Raw genomic sequence first — 13,421 nt, forward strand, 5'->3', positions numbered from 1 at the left:
CTATATAATGATGTGGTATAAGAATTACAGAAGAATATAAAATGAAGAAAAACATGAAGGTTTTGTTTTTGTTAGTTTTGAATTTAGGCAGTTATCCAGCTTCATGATCAGAATTTCAACTTTCTTGACTTGCTTTCTTTGTATTTCTTCGTAAGTACTCAAGACTATTTTCAGCCCATTTGTTTACAAGGGATGATTTCTTCAGCTTTTTCTCTCTCTCTGTCAGAGGATCAATTTACTGCTTCAGCCTACATATCTGTGTGCTAAAAGTGTCTTTCCCCTTTCAGCTACTATAGTGTGTAAATTGCCATCAGCCAATGTTATAGGTTTTAATTAATGTTTATGATAAAGTGGCATTTCTTTCCTAGTCCCAATGTATTTTTCAGTCTCACACCAGCATACTGAAGGAATATATTTTTCTACTGTCCAATCCAACGTAGCTGCAGCTGCCAGCATTAGCACCAAAAGTCAGATCCACTGCAATTATTACTTCAAATTAAGATAAATACAACTTGGAGGAACAACTTATAATGATTTTCTCTCAGTGTTCAGTAAGATAAATTTGCTGTTATTGGAACTGGATGTGATTTTTCCAGGGGAACTGCTTTCTATGAGGAAAATCTCTAAGCAAATCAAATGTTCTGAAGACATGTGCCAGTAGAAGAAACAAGTTGAGAGAAGATTCAGTGTAAAATCAGGCCATACATTTGGTGGGTCAGGAAAGGTGGTGGTACTGGATCTTATTATACTGAGCCATCCGAAGAAGAAAGCGTTCGGTCATTAACTCAGATCCACAGAGAGAAAGAACTGTAACTTTTCATCTGTAGATCTTCAGCTGTAAATTTGGGCACCCACAGCAACTGCATCCAACTTACTCCCTGTCTCATCATCCTGACCAATAACACAACCTATTTCTATTAGGTTGGGCTGCCAGGAAGTCTTCCTGACAACCCTTTGTATTCTTTATATTTAAAAAATGACTCAAGAAGCTCTATATGTAAAAACTGAGAAGTAGCACATGTAAGGAAGAATGCATGCTTTCAGTATTACTCCTTCATATCTGCTCCTGTTTGCTTCTGGAGACAAGATGCTTGATGGCATAGGCTCACAATGAAGCTCCAGAGTTAATGACCTCTTCTTAATTCAGTGTTGCTTTCAAAGATGATTTTCTTTGCTGTTACTGGGGCCTCTCCTTTGTTCCTGACAGTTTGACATGCTCATCCTCACTGTACCTCAGTTACGTCAAGCATTGTTACCACAAATACCATCACTGTGCCATGTTAAAATTTAAAAAAAAAGAAAAAAGTTAAGTGTAAACCTTGAAGGCTTGGCAGACAATCTTGCAGAATAAATTTAAATGTCTAGGATGAGATAGAGCAATTGTAGTTGACAACTGGAATTTCTTCTTTGTAGTGTCTCTGAATCAACCTGATAAACTCGGCTGTAAGCTAAGGTGGCAAGAGGTATCTGAGTTTTATAACAAATCTTGCCATTTATTGTGATTGTAATTGGGAGGGGGTAAACATGACGCTAAATCTAAGAATGGCAGTGAGATTTGATTATTCATATTCTTCAACAGCACACTGACATACCAAAAATATCATTCTTTGGTAACCGTTACAATGAGTAAGGAGCAGTGAGTCATTGACAGCAGCTCCTAGAAAAATTAAATAAAGAGAAAACAGGCAGAATTAAAGTTCATTATTATTTTAATGTGATGAGATCACAAAATCCCATTCTTCGACAAATGGATCCAACACATTTTCTCCATACATTTGTGCCAGGTGTTCTGCTCGGAGGACAGAGTAAGGAAGACAAAATCACTCAGTGGTTGTCATTCCCCTGGTTGCTCTAGAGTCAGGATAGCTATAGAGTGCATTGGCTTACTCAGAGCTCTGGCTAATTGGTGGCACTGATGCTGGATAATGTAATGCAGTAAAATTATTTTTCTTTCTTTATTTTTTTCACTAGAGGCAAAGTCTTCCCCAGGATCTGTGGGCCGTATCAAAACTCTTAGCCTTCTGCTGAGAGGAAGAAAGTGGCTTTCTATGTGCAAGGAGCTTTTTTAACACAGTTTTAACAAACGTGTTCTGAAAAAACAAACAAACAAAAAAAACCAACCCCAAAAGCTCTGCCACGGAACAGCACTTGTAAGACCAATGTAAATCAGAAATGCCATCTTATTTTTCCTCTTACTAATCAAACAAACAAACAAACAACAACAACAACAACAAAAAGACCTCTGAGATCAATTCCAGGCATCAAACAATCACCACAATGCCTACTAACCATGTCCCTGTGTGTCACATCTTCATATTTCTTGAACACTCTTTAGTAGCGAAAATGTAGAGATTGACGTAATGTACTGATCATATTAAAGACTTCCCAAAACAGATGAGACAAGCTCTAGAGAATTTGAATTCTTTCTGGATGACTTCAGATATCAGGCCCATTTCTGTAAGATATCTCTGCAAATAATGGAAAAAAGAAGGGCTCAATTCAGTACACCTGTGTTCAGAACTGTTTCCTTACTGCATAGTGATCCTAGAGAAACTATTCTTCTAACCCAAAGCAGCTTAATAAAATACCTGAAAGTAGTCAGGACAGAACTTGGTCTAAAGTAGATCAGTTATAATAAGTTGTTGAGTTCAACTCATCTTGTTCAATTAGATTTGTGACTAAAGCACTAGAAAGCAAACCAAAACATCTTTATTTCTATGTTTTCACAAGTTTTTCTTGGATTAGGTGCACAGGTGATAACAGTACAAAGAAAAAGTTATTCAAAGTATGCTTGCATTGCTTGGAGAATGACTTAAATTACACTGCTTTCTTATATTCTTTCTCAAATAAATGATCATAAAGAAAATTTTATGAAGAAAATATTATCTTAAAGTTGAAACTGCAAGCAGATTTCTGTCTTCAGTTACAATGGCAGTATGATAATAAGATTGGTCTTCTCTGTACTATATTTTTCACATTACTGTAGAGATATTTACTATGACTTTTGGGCCTAGAAAGCTTTCAAAATATCTTGTATGCTAAATCAGAAGATATGTCTGAAATGAGATAGTAAATATTCAACAGTGTTTTCTAACTTATTTAATTCATTTAGTCGTTTTATGTTTAAAAAATTGAATGCATTTAATTGAGAGATATGTCTAATTTCACTGAAAATGTTGGTGGGCATCTACATGTGACTGAAAGTATCGCATTTCAGCAGCTCAGTTTTAAAATAACAAATTTATCTTCAGAAAGAAAAGGAGCTGCTTGAGTGCAACCTTTTAAGTGGTGGGTTTTATACACCAAAGGCAGAATATTCTGTGAGAAACTGGCTGAAAAGTGTTTGGGTGTTCCTAAGAAAAGCAAAAGAAGATAAATCATTCATTGCAATAGCAAGGAGAGGTTTTAGTCTACAACATCAGGCAGAGAGAGGGTTGTAAATGAATGTCTAATTCCAGAGAGGCAACTATATACAGAAGGTGTATATGTTCAAGGCAAACCTGGTCTCCTTTTTTTAGGTCACATAAAAGAAAAATGAAGGTTTTCATGTAGCTCAGAAGAAAACCTGGTTTATTCCTAAATGAATAAAAAATGGAAAGCACTATTTTAAGTCTCTCAACTCATGCAGCTTCACTCAGAGATACATATACACAGTTACTGCAGTATCTAAGTTTATATACAGCAAGGAGCTATGCCTATTCTTAACACCCACATGTGTTCATTTATTTTTCATTCAATTAAGTTTTTTATGTGCTGAAGGTTAAATCTAGTTATGATTGAAGCTTAATGGTGAGTACTGAAATTTTGATGTGTCTTTGCTTCATAAACCTGAAAAACCATCTATATAAGATTATTTCTGAAACAGAACAGTGTTTGAAGTTAAAAATAGAGTATTTGAAGTTCATTTATTGTAATTTATAAATAGATTTCCTGCCAAACTTTGGATTCAACTTGAGTCTAGGCCTTCAAAAGACTTTCCAATAGCACCTGTTGCCCTAGCCAAGTATAAGATTTAAATATTTTGAAACCTTGCGTTATTTGATCCTGAAATCTTTGTTTACTAATTAAATCATATCTCTATTTAGAAATATTGGAAACATTATTTTTAAACTTCTGCTAAAAGAAATATTGTGAATCTCATATAAATAATTTTTATGAAAGAGAGAAGGGAAACAAAGGATACACTCCATGAGAAAAAAATCTGCTTGAATTCTATTATCTGATTCTCTTTCTCTTGTAGGTAGTGTCAATTTAGAGAGTTAGTCTGTTAGGTGGTGTAATGAAAAGATTACAGAATCATTTATTTGGGAAGGAACATCTTGTTCAACCCCTGCGCTCATGCAGCAGTGCCTGCACCTAAGGTAGGTGGCCAGGACCATGTGCAGTTGAGTTTTGACTGTCTTCACAGATGAAAGAAGTACAAGCTCTCTGTCCAGCTGTTGGACCGCCCTCAAAGTGAAAAAGAGTTTTCTTGTGTTCAGATGGAATTTCGCATATTTTGTATACGTTCCTTCTTGTCCTGTCATTGGGCATTGCTGAGAAGGATCTGGTTCCATCTTTACTCCCCTTACTTCAGGCATTCATACACATTTATACAAATCCCCATGAGCCTTCTCTTCTTCAGGCTGAACAGTCTCAGCTCTCTCTGCCTCTTCTCATATGAAAAATGCACCATACTCTTTAATTATCTATTTGGTCCAACAATAGATTCTTTCTTGTTCTCTTCCTCCCACGGTAAGTTCTTGCTCCAGATTTTCCCTCTGGTTTCAGGGTCATTGTAGGGGGATCACTGTTTGAGAAGTAGTTTTCCTGAGTCATTCATATATATTGTCTGTTTCTTGTGTTAATTGGATGTGTTTGTGACAAGCAGGGGACAAGAGAGACTAGCTACTACTATACAAGTAATTGCTACTGCTGTGATATGATGTGCATATGAAGTGGTATAAATTAGAATTGATTATCACACAAAATGTTAAGAACTTGGTGAATGTTCACTAAGTATGAGTATAGTCAGTCACATCACATCTCTGATACAGCTGAATGGATTTTAGAGGCTGCATTCAGATAAGAATATCTACAAATCCCAAATGTCTTCTATGCATTGTTCACTCAACCTGAACAGAGCTCTCATGTGTAATTGTGATGTATGTTATTTAAAGAAGACTACGCATAGCACAGGAGATAATGGAATTTTTTTTTTAATCCCCTTAACAAAATATATGTAAAAGATAAAGCACTTACTTGGAGAACAACCAAACAAACACACACACACACACACACAAAACAAACAAACAAACAAAAAAAACAACCAACAAGTTAATGAAGATTGAACCCAACTTGGATTTGGTAAGACTGAATGAGCTTTTTGAAAGCAAGCATGCCGGCTGAGACAGAACAATTACAATTACACTGATGATATTACATTCAACTCTGCTAAAATATCTTAAACAAACAGAATGAGATGTGAGCCTATTTGTACTCATTTGCAAGTCTTACTTTATCATGGGTCTAATAATATTCGCCTTTATCATGAGACTGAGCCATTAAATCTACAAGTGTATGAGCAAATGAGACAGAAAAGTAATTAATTTTTCTCCTGAAAAACAAATTATCAGAAAGTACTTTTAGAGGTAGGCCACTTGGAAAAATGGAACACTTAGTGTATGGGCATAAAAATGTTGTCAGAGTAATTGGCTTGCAGTGTAGTGGTTTGGTGGTTTTTCAGACATTCACAGTGTATCAAGAGTTCATCCTACTTTTTTAACATTCTGTGCCCCAAACAAATGTATGTGAAGGTTTAAGCAAATGTCACATATTAATTCCTGCACTGGTCTGTCTTGGAAAAAGTTCTTGTTTACAAGTTTATTACATTTTGGATAAGCATTGTTGCTACTGTGCTAGAGAGCAGGGCTAGGATGGGATGCTGCTGAACTCTGATCCAGATTCTCATGTCCTTACAGTCTTTGGGAAGACTATGTTGCGCATACTAAGATTCAGTAACAAAAGCATAGTTGCCAGTGACAGAAAGAGTTGTGTGTCCCAACTGGAGTCCTGTATCAAGCTAGGGGTCCTCTAGTACGAGGGAGATGCCAACGAACTGGAGAGAGTCCAATGGAGGTCCTTCAGGATGAATAGGGGTGGATGCATCCAAGGCCAGGGTAGACAGGGACCTGATCTAGAATGTGGCAACCTTGCCCATGCCAGGGGGGATGGAACTGGATGATCTTTAAGCTCTTTCCTAAACCAGAATATTCTCTGATATAATTTTGTGTGCAAGGAAATACTGGAGTTTGCAGAAGAAAGACGCAAAGAAGATAAATCTGAGGGGAAAAAAACTAATTCTAGTCTACCACTACTTAAGGGGGTGGTGATGATGACATAAAGATGACAACATCTACAGATAGAGAAAAAACAGTTTTAGAGATGCACACTGAAAAAACAAGTGACACAAATGATATGGTACAGCAAGGGGAATCCTAGCTGGATATAAGCAAAAAAATTTATCTTCAAAATTTGATGACTGGGCAGAATAATCTCATTGCAGAGGCTGGAAAGTTTATATCCTTAGAGATTCTCCAAACTCCACTGGATAAGGCCTTGTGCAACCTGACCTATGTTTGAAATCATCCCTCAGTAATGAAGTAAGAGATCGGCGGCTTCCAGAGAGCCCCTCTGACCTAAATTATTTATGAGTCTTTTTTGATGTTCATTGAATACCGTTCAATAACAATATAAAAAACATGTATCTCACTTGACTATGTGTCTTATGCAGTCCCTGGTTCTAAACTCTCTACCTCCAGTCTAGAGGAACCATCTGAATGGTATGAACATTTTCTAATTTCATTTCAGAAAATGATCACCAAAAAATTGATTGCGTGGTTTCATTACTATACGGGAGAAGGCATCAGAAAATCCACAGCTATTACCATAACCCGTATCTCAAAAGACCTCATCCTCAGCTAGCTCACTTTTTCATATCTTTAGTTCATTACTCTTCATTGCATCTTGCCTGAAATGTGGTAGTAGTGTTCCTGGCTGAGATAAATGGTGAGGTAGTGCATGTGGCAATGAATTGTTTTTCAGATCAGAATTTGTGGCCTATGTTCTCCTCATCCTCCTGAAAAGAGAAAACAACTTTGTGTGGATGAATACTAAACTGACTCTACTTGACAATCCAATATTAATTGATATTGGTTATATAATTATATGCTATTCTAAATGAGCCTGCAACACATTTCTTTCTATCTTTCTTGAGACAGAATTTCATGGCACCTTTCAATTTTATTTCAGGCTATTTTTTATATAGACAATTTTCTTAGCTATCCCTTTTGGTCACATCTGATCTGAATAGAATTTGATAAGGTATTTGATAAGTTATAAATAAACATAAACAACTTTTTATAGAAGAATTTTTCAGTTCTCAGTAGATTTTAACATAATCTTGAAAGGTATTTTTTAGATATTTATAAAGGAAGTAATCTTCTGTTGTTCTCAACAGCATTTGGAGGAGTGACTTTTGTTTTTCTGAGCTTGGAAAGAAAAGTATTTCCATTTCTTTGCAACAATAGGCTTCTATTAAGTATTTTGCAAGCACAAATTGCAAATTCCAATAACCAGTGCTTACTCATTTTCCAATAGGACAAAAGAAATCTGCAGAAATGTAACCAAAACAGATGTTTTGAAGGAACATTTCAAACATTCCTTCACAATACTTGTATACTTGTGTTTTCAATGTTCATAAATCTTGTGTTATTTTTCTCTTGATAGTTGTCTTTGTCTTGGCAGTGAACACAAACTTGACATTTCTTTGCTTAGTTTGAATGTCTCTTTTTTGAATGAAGTAAATATACGCTTTTCCCCCTCACGGTGGATATAATAGTTTTCATTTTACCTTTTCAGCACAGGCAAGTTTGTAATGACTTGAAGAATGAACAAAGGTGTTATTTATGGCTCTCATATTATACCTATACTTAACACACACATTTATAGCAGCCTATACTATGCCTATATTATACTATTCCATACACATAACAGGGTGTTTTGCACCTTTGCTTTACTTCTCTACTTAGCTGTTCAGTGTAAATTTCTTTGTAAAATGCCAAATTGTTCAAGTCTTTAAGTGACTTGAGTGTTCTTGACTTAAGCGTTTGTTTTCAGTACAGCAAGTCTTGGGTGGTCCTATTACTGCCAGACAGTTGATGGGGATAATTCTACACCATAGTTATACAAACTGGACTAGTAAAAAAAACACAGCAAGGCAAACATATGAAGAAATAATGATTCCACGAGCAGTAATTATGTCTTCTTCTTACATAGGGACTTTGCAGCAGAATCTTTTTAATCACAGGGCAATACATGTTCATGATGAGGATGTAATTTGCCTATAACTTCACAAATTCATTGGTGGTATCTTTGAATGTTAAAAAGTACTGTACACCAACCTATACTTGAATGTCATAGTTGATTTTAGCAATCAAACCAAGTATTAGGATTAATATTGTTAGTTTTTAGCATACTATCATACTAATTATAACAAAAAAAAAAAATCCTTAGATTTAAAGGCAAAAACAGTGAAACTTTCCTAATTTTGTAATTGTTCTTTATTATACGCTCTGATAAAGCCTCTTTATGTTTCTCTGTTAACTGATACGTACACCTCATCATAGACTACCAATTTTGTTTTGTTCAACTGTTTGACCTTTTTCAGGTCAAGACTCTGATTTACTTTGTAAAGGAAAGATAAAATGTTGATTTTCTATCCTTAAAAAACACAAACAGGACAGCACTAAGGTGCTACAATTAACACTGTCTTCAGACTCATCTGAGAAATTTCCACAAAATTCCGCTAGGCAGCCTAGATGCAGCCACGTGGAAAGAGACCAGTCTGACCAGTTAATGAGTTTAAACTATTGCCTACCTTCTCTTGGACAAGGTGACCTGGCTTACACAAGTTAGAGATGGGTTTTCCTTTTTGGAATTTGTGTTCGAAAGGTTCCTCAAGTCTTTGCTAACCCAGGCCAATACTAAGCAGCCCTACAACAGATATTGAGAAGAACTCACAGGGATTACCCCGTAAGGCACTGAGATATGTGGCCAGGTCTTTCCAAAGCCACTGCATTCCTTGTTTTGACTGTAAAGTTAGGAACCAGTGCACTGTTGCAGTTCTCTGCTTTGCACTGCTCTGGGATGGAAAGAGAACGTCAGGCTCTGGTACATTCTGTCTGCTTTTCCAGCACACAGAAAAATCTGCAATCATTAAAGTCTTCGTGTTGTTAAAAAAAAAATTTCCTCCTCCTCTTTAGGCTACCAAGGGAAAACCAGAGAATTATCCTTCTTTAAATTTCTAATTAGGAGCGACCAATACTTAATTGTTTGTCATATTCAGTAAAGAGCAGAGATCTCATCTGAATATCTGAACTGTTTGTGTCTTGCTTTAACTGATCACCTTGGATTTATGAAGTTTGGCTTTGGCTCAGTGATGCAAATTTTATAATGTATTTTTTACTCTTAAAATTGTACACAAAATATCAATCATTATGTCCTTTCCTCTGGAAAAACTTTGGGTAGTGGGTGTTTCATCAAGAGGGATATCTACAAAAAATTACCCTAGCTAAATATGATGATGCAGTATGAAGGGGAAAAATGATCTTAATAATACATCTGTAACTGCCTTTGTGGAGAGACAGAGATACAAATAAGAAATATAAATATGATATAAATACAATAAAAGATAATATTAAAACAAATATACAGATGGAAATCTGAAAACTGATATAACTAACTCAGAACATGCTCTGTTTAAATTTATTTCCATGGAGGATTTTGTTCAATTGTAATTTATCTTCCAGTCTGAAGATAATAAAAAATCCAATTTACTGTTGCTAAAGGCATTATTATTTTATCTTAATTTGAAGGAAGCTTATTCTAATGCATTAAAACTTTTCTTCAAGCAAGGGGAAGCAGAGGCTAGCTCTGTAATTAGAATAGTTATCCTACGACAGGCTCATAACACTACTTCAAAAAAAAAAAAAAGAAAAAATGAAATTTACTCTAAGCCACTTACTCTTTCATTTCAGAGAGGTTTAAAATCTTGGATTTACAGCAGAATAGTAATATATTTTACAGTAATGTAGTTTTCAATATCGGTCACAAGGCTGTAATTCATTCAGTATTTCTCAGCTACCTGGTTAACATAAAAATCCCGAACAACCTCTGATTTTACTTAAAAACCAATCAGCCTTTTTGAATGTCATTTGCCTTTGATCAGATAAGAAGCTTGCAGAAGTAAAATTACAGTGCTTACTCAAAAAGCTAATCTCTAGGGGGGCAATTTGCCAGCAGCCCCTCTGCAGCCTGCAGCAATGGTTTCAAAGATTCATTTTTTCAGCTGGCTAATATTTCACTTGCTGTCAATTTCAATTCTTAGACCAATAAATCAAAACCACTTATTTCTTGAAATATTGAAAAGCAAGAAGCTAAAAGGGAATAGTTCATTTCTTGTGTAGAGAAGGAATATTGGACTTGTGTAAGGGAGATAGACAGAGGATAAAACTGCTTGTGATCATGACAAACAAAGCTCATCAGGAGGTGGTGTGCTGGGTCCTGTGAGTCCCTAACACAGAGCACAAGCCACAGCATTTTGGACTACCCAGCTGCACAGTGAAATGTGGAGAAGCTCCTGCTCTGCATTTAGCAGCTTAATAACTTGTAGCTTCAGGAGCTACTCAGTGGAGCAGCCATCATCTCCAGGGGCCTTCTGCTGTTTACCATGTCTGTGCTCTCCTCTAGGTTGTAAGAGCATCATTTCACTGGAATAAATTCATCTGCCTTCCAAAAGATCTCTTGGAATATTCTTATCTCCAGTACTTTTTATCTTGCTCTGCTCTGATCCCGATAGTTGGAGAAATGCCATTCACAAAACTGAGAGCCAACTGGACCAACTGTGCAGGGAAAACACCATTATCCATGGTTACATGTCTATGATTAGCAAAATGATGTGTGTCAAGTGTGATACAATTCAGCACAGGTGAAAATGTCTGCTCTGTATACTGTACATATCCATTTATACCATCTGTTCTTTCAAACTGGACCTACCCAGCTCTCATCTTAACTACACAGATCTGAATACACAGCACATCTGACAGGATCAGCAGTCACCACAGATGCGTATCGATAGAAGTGGGAGAAATTCTGGCTCTAAGTGAAAGAGAGGAGATACAAAGCTCCGCAAGAGCTGTGCCAGAGTGGACATCGTTCTAGCTTGAGTGTCTACATAAAACTATCCTGTTCGCCATTTACAGCTTGTGACAGATGCAGGAAGGCTAATGAATGCTTCTGAATCTTGACTTGGTTTTGTTCTTATTTCATCTGTTTGGATTCAAAATGTGTTATTCTATAGCTAGAATCTACTCTGCAAGCCTTATAGTATCTTTTTTATGGATTGTGCTTACCTCAATATGTTTACCTGATAGTGGGTACCCAGCCATTCACTAACTGATCTGACAGGTGCCAGGGCAAAAGCCATCTCTTATCATCTCAGTCTGGACGCCCACATTTCAAACTAAGATCCAGAAAGTCCTGCAGCATGGGTGGATGTTGTATGAGTCCTGGAAGAAAGCATTATATATCTCCATACTGTTCTTTGCTCTTTTCTGTGTATTTTTCTGTATATTTCTGTGTCATTTCTGTGTTTCTTGTGACTCCCAAGGTAGATGGACGTCTATTCTGACAGTGTTGTTTCTCTTAGGTTTTTGTGGAATGTGAGTAGAAATAACATGCAAAGTCCTGAACCTAACTTTAGGCAGCTAACATATAGTAGCATTTCCTGCCAATAATGGAATGGGATAGGGCAATAGTTCTTTCCAGTTCTTATTTTTTAACTCTCTTTTAAATCCTTGACAACTCATAGTTGCACCAAAAGTTTCCTTGGGAAGATAGCACAGGGCCACTATTCCCCCACTCTCAATTGCAAGAAACCAGAGTGCCTCAGCAGAAACACAAACTTGGAATGAAAACTCCATTCCATCAAGTGTTATCATTTATGTGGACGTGGAGAAGATTTCACATTTACTTCTGGATTGCTCTCGTAATGCTTTTATCTTGACTAAATGTTTATGAGTACACTTTCAATCACAGTAATTATTTCCCCAGAAATGGCAATAGTTGTTGAATTTAAAACAACATCCTTACCCAGCCTTCATCCTCAGCTTCACAGTCATTAAAGAAATTACTCAGGACATTTTAATTCTTGTGATCAGAGTGGCATTGTATTCATATTTCTGGCATGTAATCATGTGATTCTAGACTCTGTGAGAAGTCTTTAATTCTGGACTAGATGCAGTATTTTATTTATAAATTTACGTAGAATTTTCAATCAATGCCTTTTCACTTATTTATCCCTTTATTATAACGTAAGAGGGAACCAGACCAAATCTACTCTTTACTTAAGTAGTAGCTAAAGAAAAAAGATAACATGTCTCATTACATCTCCTCAAAGCTAGAACTACTTCATTTAAAAATAAAGCAGTGTCAACAACAAAAAAAAAAAAAAAAAAGAAAAAGAAAGAAAAAAGAAAAAAGAAAAGAATAAAAACTGTTAAACATAACAATGTATTTAGTCTTTTTGCAATTGCTCCAGGCTCAGCAATGCACAACATTCAGGCTAATTTGAATATAATTGAAGCCTTCTCTTTTCAGCTCGTGTGCTAAAATTCTGAGTCTCTGGAGGTTAGCAGATACCTTGTGCCAACTACTTTATGATTCTGACATACTGAGAAGTAAGCTTAATGCAAATAAAATGGCTTTCACCTCCCAGCATTTGGAAGGCATACAGGAATGACTGGAGAGCCAAGTACCTAGAGACACTTGCTTCTCAGATCTGTGCTCAGAAAGAATAGAAAACATTTAAATTCGTAACAAATCATTTGTGACAATCCTAAACAGAGCCTCAATTCAGAAAGTGCAGGCCAAGGAGTGCAAGGGAAACCATTTGTAACTGTCAATTAAAATAATCTAATATAGACTTCTCTGGATTTTTTTTTTCTTCTGCAAAGCTACTGTTTTTTTTTTTCTTTATATATTTTACAGTTCAGAACAACTGAATCTGTAGCTAACAAATATTACACACCTCATGGGATAAAAAATGATGGAGGAGGAACTATCATTCTGGATCACCTCTCAGCCATTCATATTCACATCTGATATAAGCTAATATAATTTCACAACAAAATGAATTCTCAAATCAGTGTAAAGTGACTTCATATTAGAAATAAGGTATACACCATCCCCATTTGGGAAATCTAAAACACTGTGTCTTAGCTGCATTCAGAAATGAAAACCAGTGAGTTTCTGGCAGTTTACTTAGAGTAGAAGAAAATAGAGTGATGGCAGATTATCCAAGGTAAGTAGAAACACATGGAAAA

The 13,421-nt window shown here is 36.0% G+C and overlaps 1 protein-coding gene across 1 annotated transcript in view; it reads left to right on the top strand.

Moving 5' to 3' along the window:
* STK32B (serine/threonine kinase 32B) overlaps positions 1-13,421 on the top strand; it is a 147,440-nt gene that overhangs the window by 66,907 nt on the left and 67,112 nt on the right. The gene's annotated exons all lie outside the window — the stretch shown is intronic.

The sequence above is a fragment of the Gallus gallus genome, chromosome 4, assembly GCF_016699485.2.
Source record: "Gallus gallus isolate bGalGal1 chromosome 4, bGalGal1.mat.broiler.GRCg7b, whole genome shotgun sequence".
In the NCBI taxonomy this organism is placed as follows: Eukaryota; Metazoa; Chordata; class Aves; order Galliformes; family Phasianidae; genus Gallus; species Gallus gallus.